Raw genomic sequence first — 6,000 nt, 5'->3', positions numbered from 1 at the left:
ATTTATGCAGCCAAATTGAGTCCTAAGCGATACCAGTTTTAACAGGTGTTAAATGAAAAGAAGGTTCTGGGGTCAAACAATCTTGAGAATTATTACATTAAAATTTAACAAATTTCTTATAATGCAGGACCTCTCAGAGTTTTTAATATGTGAATAGGAATCTCCAAGAACCTTCAGGAGGGGATAGAGTATACTCAACTTCCCATAACTTGTCCCCCAAACCTCTTTTTAGTGGAACACCTTAGGACAGATAACTTAGGAAGAATGAAATGTTGCTTTAAAATTTTTTTGTATTTTTGACTCTTCCTTTCTAACCCATCCTTTTCCAGGTAGCTAGAGAGATATTGGTTAAACATAAACTTGATGATATCACATCCTTGTTTTAAATCCTTAAATGATTCCTGTAAGATACATTTCAAATTCCTTCATGTAACATACAAGACTTGGCCAGGTGCTGTAACTCACGCCTGTAATCCCAGCACTTCGAGAGGCTGAGCTGGGTGGACCACCTGAGGTCGGGAGTTGGAGACCAGCCTGACCAACATGGAGAAACCCCGACCAACATGGAGAAACCCCCTCTCTACTAAAAATACAAAATTAGCTGGGCATGGTGGCACATACCTGCAATCCCAGCTACTCGGGAGGGAGAGGCAGGAGAATCACTTGAACCTGGGAGGCAGAGGTTGCGGTGAGCCAAGATCACACCATTGCACTCCAGCCTGAGCAACAGGAGCGAAACTCCATCTCAAAAAAAAAACAAGACTTTTTGTGATCTGGCCTTTGCCTTTTCTCTAGCCTCACCCTAACCATCTCCACGACCCTCTGCAGTGCTGAGAACTAAGTCTATTTTCTCTACCTCTACACATACTATGCCCTCTTCCTGGAACACTTTCTACTTGCCACGTTGCCTGGAATTCTACTCTGATCTTTAAGACCAGGCTTAGGTATCAGCTCATTCACTCTTATCCATACTTCAAGAAATGCCTACTATGTGCCACGCATTGCAATTGTGCTTGAGTTACAAACACAGTCCCTGCCCTGGAGTGACATGGAATCAAATGAAGTTAGACAAGTACTGTATCAGACAGGGTATGCTAATGGCTGTAACAGACAACTTTCACATTTCAGTGACTTGATATTGTGACATTTTATTTCTTGCTTACACCACAATCCACTGCAAGTGAGCACAGAGGTTCTACTCCATGCAGTGAGCCACCATTGCCATTTTCTGGGGCCTCTGAGTCCTCCATTCGATATTTTTGCATCTGGCCAGGAATGAGGAAAGGAAAAGTTTCGAAGATCACACGGGAGTTTTTAGGGGATGTCCAGAAATGGGATATATCTGCCACTTCTGTCCAGATTTCATTACCCAGAGCTCAGTCACATGGGCCTACCTGATTACTGAGAAATTTAGTTTTGTTACAAGCCTAGAAGGAAAATGAAATGGGCTGATGAAAACAGTTTTGGTTTTTTTTTCCTGCTACAGATACATTAACAAGAACAATAAAGAAGTTCATGGCCTAACAGAGGAAACAGACAAGTCAACAGAGGCATGAAAGCAAGAGAGAACATAGACAGGTGGGATGCAACTCTTCCTTTGTGGAGTTCTAGAACTGCTAGAAATCTGTCTGTGGCTCCCTTCAGAGCTCCTAAGGATTGCTTTTCCCAGCCCTTTGGAAATGGGGCACATTATATGGTACAAAAATTTGTGCATCACTGGCATCACCCTTGTAGCATCAATCATCGTTCGTTCCAGCAGCTGCTGTGGCATCAAGCTCTGCGTGGGCACCATCTGACTTCACACAGCTGCACCCTGACAGTGCTTTGCCTCATGGTCCTGCCACGTGCCTCTTGCCAGGTTCCCTATTGACACTGAGTTTTGGGACACTGCAGAAGCCCCCTCAGCACCTATGCATGAACAACTGGTGTGAGTCTTTATCCAATGAGATGAGCGGATGGATAGATTCCCTTCCCTTCCCCCTCCCATAGGCTATTCTGAGACTCATTCTACATGGCTTATTGGAGGATAATCCCTTGAGCAGAAGCAATCAACCATACTTAGGCCAGATTAATAACCATCTTGGTATTGGCTCTTCCTTCCTCCCTACTTTACTCCTTTTGCTTCACTCCTGCCCTATAGAATCAGGCTCTGCTTTTGGAGACGCAGGCCAAGACACCGCCATGAATGGGTATAGCTAAAAGCAACTTAGCCGTCTCTGTTTCCTTTTTCCCTCCAGTTCCTCCCCCCTGGTTCCTGCTGAAGTACCTTGGGTCAGACTCCACTAACTCCTCTCAGTTCTGTAGACCCAATTCTCATTGGATAAGGTCAAGTCTGCCACCTCTCCTAAATGTAGTCCCCAGACCATAGCTGTGCTTGTACCTGTCCCACTCATTTTTGAGTCAGTCATATACTCCTATTGATTTCTTTTTTGGTGACTCAGTATTGTGTCTCTGTGTATCTCTAACTTCTTATGTGCTACCGACTTTTCTCAATGTTTAAGAACAGCAATTACTGACAAGTCTAACTTTTGTCTCCCTCCTGCTCCCACACCTCCCCAGGATGCCTCTTGCATTGGTACATACATACTGCTCTGTCTAGAGTCCCACCTCATTTATGTTATTTCAATTCTTGTAGGCAAGAGACTTTATTATGCAAAGGGAAGGCCATTTGACTCCCACATAGGACCCACCAAATCTATCTCTGATTTAATTCTGCTCCCAGCCTCTTTCAAGACCTGAGAGCCCACAGACCTGAGTCCCATGGGCACTGTTGAGAGCTTTGGAACCCTTGATTCTGGTGTCTGAGCTGGAGAGGCTGTGGCTACCAGCTGCCTGGTCCTGCCTCAGGTTCAACTTCAGCTCCTGAAGCAGCTGGATCAGAAGGTCAAGCAGGCTATCCCCAAGGGCTGCAGCAGGGGGGCAGCCCTCAGTATTCTCACTTGCCAGCAGCTTGGCAAAATTGGATATCCTAAGGATCTATGCATAACTCTCTTATCTCATCCTCAACTAGACTATAAGCTCCTTGAGGGCAAAGATGTGATTTGTCTTGTTTAATGCCGCATCCCTTGTGTCTAGAACAATACCTGGAACATAGTTGGTGCTTAATAAATAACTGTGTAGGGGAGGAAGAAAGATGAAGAAAGAAAGACCATGAGACATCTTGGCCAGCCTTCAGTCAAATGACAGAAATGCACACAGATAAGAGAGATGGGCAGCAGGGGGCTTCTGCCTTTGTTTTCAAGCTGGAGAAATCTCTGGTGTCTGCCAAGAAGTGAAGAGTGCTACTCAGAAGAGAGTTAGGGCCACAGGCTGAAAGCCATCAGAAAACAGGGATTTCAAAGAAGCTAAAAATATTCTCTCTCTGGGGGGTACAGCAAGGCTCTGCTAAATCATTATCATTGCCCCCGACACAGTCAAAATGTTCTTATCCTAAATGTATCCCACAAGCTGCTCTTAGAATCCTCAGACTCAGATAATTTCTGCTTTAATTGAGGAAGAATGAGGCTGTACAGTCAGAATCCAATCAGTTTCGAGGAGAGCAGGTGACTGCCAAGGTCAGGGTGGGAGGGGGCAGTAATGGGATGCCATAAAGAGTATTCACCCAGGCAAGGCAAACTCTCCATCACTCCTTTCTTAATTTAGGATTTTCCTAATTCCTAAACTCTGGTCTAATTCCCCTCCTTCTTCCATATTATTTTCTTTACAGCATTTATTAATACCTACCCCTTGTACTCAGTCTTTCGCCTATTCCATGAAAGCAAGGGCTTTGTCTTGTTGACCGCAGTATTCTCTGTTTTATATCAGGGTCTGGAATTTAGTGGGCACTCAAAGATTAGCTGCCAACAGACGAATTCGAGAGTGTAACAATTAGTTGAATCTCTGCCAAATACTGGGCCCTGTCCTTGAAGATGTTGTAAGGATGGTAGGGGCGACAGGCCAGAAAGTAAATGCACCATAGCTTGACACCTGATTTCACGGAGATCTAACCAAGGCGCTGCAGGATCCCCGGGGCTGGAAAACTCCCGGGTTTGCGGGGCCTTGGGAAGAAGCCCGTCAGGAGCCAGGAGTGCCAGGGAGCCGGGCTGAGCGGCAGGAGACGCGGCTGAAGGGTGCTCCTCGGTTCGCTTGGTCACTCAGCATCATCTTTTCATAACCTGCGGGTTCCTCGCCTCTCCCTGCATCTTGCCTGCGTGACCTCGGCCCCAGCGGAACCCCTGTGTCGCGGGACCCCAGCCACATCCTCTTCCACCCCCGGAGACGCCAGCCCCGGATCTTCCAGATCGCTAGCCCGCTACCTGAGAGACCTCCACCTGCGGGCTGAACCCCCGCGGGCGCCCGCGCGTCCCTGGTCCCCGCCCCCTGCCTGCGAACTGCGAAGTGCGGGACCCCGCGGGACCCCGCCCCACCCCCTCGGCCCGCTGGACCCCGGCCCCGCCCCGCCCCTGTGGCCCCGCCGCTTGTCCCGGGGGGGCGGGGCCGCGCGCAGCGGCGTCTCCAAGGCGGGGGGCGCTAGGCAGGAGGCGGGGCGGTCTCAGCGCCGGCCAATCAACGCCGCGATCACATCCATGCAAATACGAGCACAATGGAGCTAGCCCATCACTCGCCCCTGCAAGCAAGCTTGAAATGGGCTTCTGCCTGAGCGGCAGCAGGGATGACCAATGGCTCAGTGTTTTGGGCCGGCGAAGCCCAATGGTGCAGCAGGGAAGGCGGGTCCGAGCTGGGTTAGGGTGTCCTTGCAGGGTGTCTGAGCTAAACTTCACCAAATAATAGCTGTTTGTATTTTGGCTGCTGCAGGAGCCATTTTAGGTAAGTTCTTCTCTTAACTTTTTATTTTCCTTCCTGGCCTCGGCGGACTGGCCTTGTCCGCGGGTCCTCGGCCCCGCCCCGCCGGCCGGGCTAGGGTGCCCCTATGAATGGAGCCGGGATGAGGGGCTGCGGCGGCGCCCAGGCCCGGTCGGACTGGGGTCCGAGCGGGGCCGGCGGGCGAGCGGCCTGGCGGAGGGCAGGCGGCGGCCTGCGGCCTGGGAGAGGGTCGGTCTCTGCCGCGCCCGGCTTCTGCTCTCGCTCCAGCTTTCTCTGTGGCCGGGCGGCCGTCCTTGGGAGTGCGCCGCTGCGGGCCGCGCGCAGGGGCGGGGGTCCGGGGGAGACCCCGGCCGCGGGCCTGGCGGGCGGGGGCGGGGCGTGCGGAGGCCCCCTCGGGGAGGGCGCGGTGGGACCCCCGGGCCCGGCGACGCTGGGGCGGGGCGGGGGTGACCGCTCTTCCCGCCGCCGCCCCCGCCGAGAAGTTGCTCTATTCGCGTCCTGCGTCTGTTTGCAGGGGTGGAGGAGGGTGGGCTGGTGCCAGGCTGCTTCTCCGGGAGGGGGCGGGGGCCCTGGCGCGGCCTCGGATCGCGCACCCCCTCCGCCCCCTACTTACGCCACTAGCGCGCACTCGCCCGGAAAACTGGAGCCCTGGGGGGGTCCCGGAACCCAGCTGCCAAGTTTTGAGCATTATTAGATTGCATGTTTGATCTTTAAAAAAAAAAAAAAAATCTGTCCTCTTCGGGGTATTTATTTTCTTCGCTGTTGAGAAGTAACGGAGTCCGTTGCGCCCAGATTTCCAGGGACCTGCCTGTCGGATGTGCAGAGGGTTGGCAGCTACTCGAATTTTTTTTTTTTTAAGGCGTTATTAGGAAATCCCCTCACTAGTGAGATAATTGAAATTTGAGTTTGTTTGCAGCTTCAATTTTATTTGATGCAATTAAAAATGCATAAGCAGACACTTTATATTTGTGTACCTAAAGTATTCCTAGTTCCAGTTATGACTAATGTGACTGTGGTTTCAGTCGTGTGGGATCTAATAAGGCAGTATAATTCAATTTTGAGCTTGTAGGCCCCTGTTCTTCAAATTAGGGTTTATGGACCATTAGTAATCCGGCCAAGGTTTCTCATGAATCTTTGGCATCTCTGAGGATCTCTCTGGGGCTGTGTGTGTGCCTTATCTCTCACCCCTTGAAAACT

General features: G+C 50.8%; 1 protein-coding gene and 1 long non-coding RNA gene across 3 annotated transcripts in view; one reads left to right on the top strand and one right to left on the bottom strand.

Moving 5' to 3' along the window:
- Positions 1-1,142: 1,142 nt before the first annotated feature.
- On the bottom strand, positions 1,143-4,102 carry LOC118153603 (uncharacterized). The gene is made up of 3 exons (XR_004742872.2): positions 3,967-4,102; positions 3,724-3,836; positions 1,143-1,265 (listed from the first exon to the last, which is right to left on the bottom strand). It is a non-coding gene; the product is annotated as an uncharacterized LOC118153603 (long non-coding RNA).
- A 670-nt stretch (positions 4,103-4,772) lies between these two features.
- CHD6 (chromodomain helicase DNA binding protein 6) overlaps positions 4,773-6,000 on the top strand; it is a 202,991-nt gene continuing 201,763 nt past the window's right edge. For both annotated transcript variants that reach the window (XM_078371699.1, XM_002806769.7), the window contains exon 1: positions 4,773-4,806. The gene's annotated coding sequence lies outside the window, so the exon portion shown is untranslated. The remainder of the gene's footprint in view (positions 4,807-6,000) is intronic.

Source organism: Callithrix jacchus, chromosome 5 (genome assembly GCF_049354715.1).
Source record: "Callithrix jacchus isolate 240 chromosome 5, calJac240_pri, whole genome shotgun sequence".
Lineage (NCBI taxonomy): Eukaryota > Metazoa > Chordata > Mammalia > Primates > Cebidae > Callithrix > Callithrix jacchus.
This window is presented reverse-complemented; position numbering and strand designations above follow the sequence as displayed.